The sequence below is a fragment of the Excalfactoria chinensis genome, chromosome 1, assembly GCF_039878825.1.
Source record: "Excalfactoria chinensis isolate bCotChi1 chromosome 1, bCotChi1.hap2, whole genome shotgun sequence".
NCBI lineage: Eukaryota > Metazoa > Chordata > Aves > Galliformes > Phasianidae > Excalfactoria > Excalfactoria chinensis.
This window is the reverse complement of record NC_092825.1, coordinates 107,431,882-107,433,207: the sequence shown is the minus strand read 5'-3', so window position 1 is coordinate 107,433,207 and position 1,326 is coordinate 107,431,882.

The window sequence follows — 1,326 nt, the reverse complement described above, 5'->3', positions numbered from 1 at the left end:
GCAAGTCTTTATGCAAGAGCAAGTGATGCACTTTCCAGGGAGGGCATTGTAGACATGTCACTACACTGCACAAAGGCAAAATCTGGGATTTTGTACCTAGACCACATTCACTAGTACTAGTGCCATGTATTAGAAATAGCTGTACGCTGGAGCTCTTTTCATGTGTATGTAAAGATAGTTCTGTAGATAGCTATTTATGCAGCCCGCAGTTTCATCGAGTACAGTTTCATGTGTGTAAATGAGAACTGAATTTGGCCCTTCCTTTTGGAGCTCAGTCTGTGGTGAGGAGCTGGTCTCCTTACTGGTGTACCGTAACTGTGGCACTCTTACCAATACTTTCCCTTCTGCAGGGATAATTAGTGCTGCCGTGAAGGAGGCTTGGATTGAAAAGTTACCCAGCAAAGACACCACTGGCAGATGCTTCTTCGCAGTACAGCATTGCTAGAATAGGTATTGTTCAGAGATACAAAAGCTTCCTTTAAAAATCAGTTACCTTGAGCAGCATTTCTGAACAATGACATACATGGTTCAGAGAACAGAAAAACAAATTACCCAATGAACTGTTCATTCCAAGCCCTGCAAACTGAATGCAAACCTCCGTCGGCAAACTGAGCTTAAGAAAAACCTGATAGGAAAACTCAAGATTGCTTCTTCTCGTGGCGAACAAAACCATGTATGTGCCCAAATGATTTGTAGCTGTAGAAATAAATGGTCTCCTCAACACTAGTTGCACCAGCACTTAAGGTCGCGATTATACTGTTTCATTATATTTATGAAATGATAACTAAAAGCTAAAGAAAATGCTAACATAGATTTGTAGTAGAAAAACTATAAAAACAAAACCTATATTAAATAATCTTTACTATTTTTATTTATTTTTATTTATATGGGAATAATGTAATGCAGTTACCTTTTAGGGTGGATTAGGAAGGCCAGTATGTCAGAACTTTGCATTTAGAGTGAAAAAACCAACCTATGTGCACTGCCAAACATTGCAGTCCCTCTTCCTGCATTCTCAGCTGGAGATTACATTTTCCTTATATTTAATGCCTAATGGATTAAAGCTCCCGTTTAATTTCAGTAGCTTGATCAGGCTGTAAGATAGAGCCAAGTCTTGCAATCCTTCTACATTTTAATACACTAATTCCATTCCTACTCATGCCACTCTTATTACAACAGGATGACTTGCATTATTATGAGCTACAGATTAGTATTTTTGCTATTTATCTTGCACTGTGCAGCTCTAATTAATTACCTAATCATAGAAGTAACCATATTTCTTTGGTGACACAAGTAATGCAGTTCAGCTTATCAAGTATTTGGGAA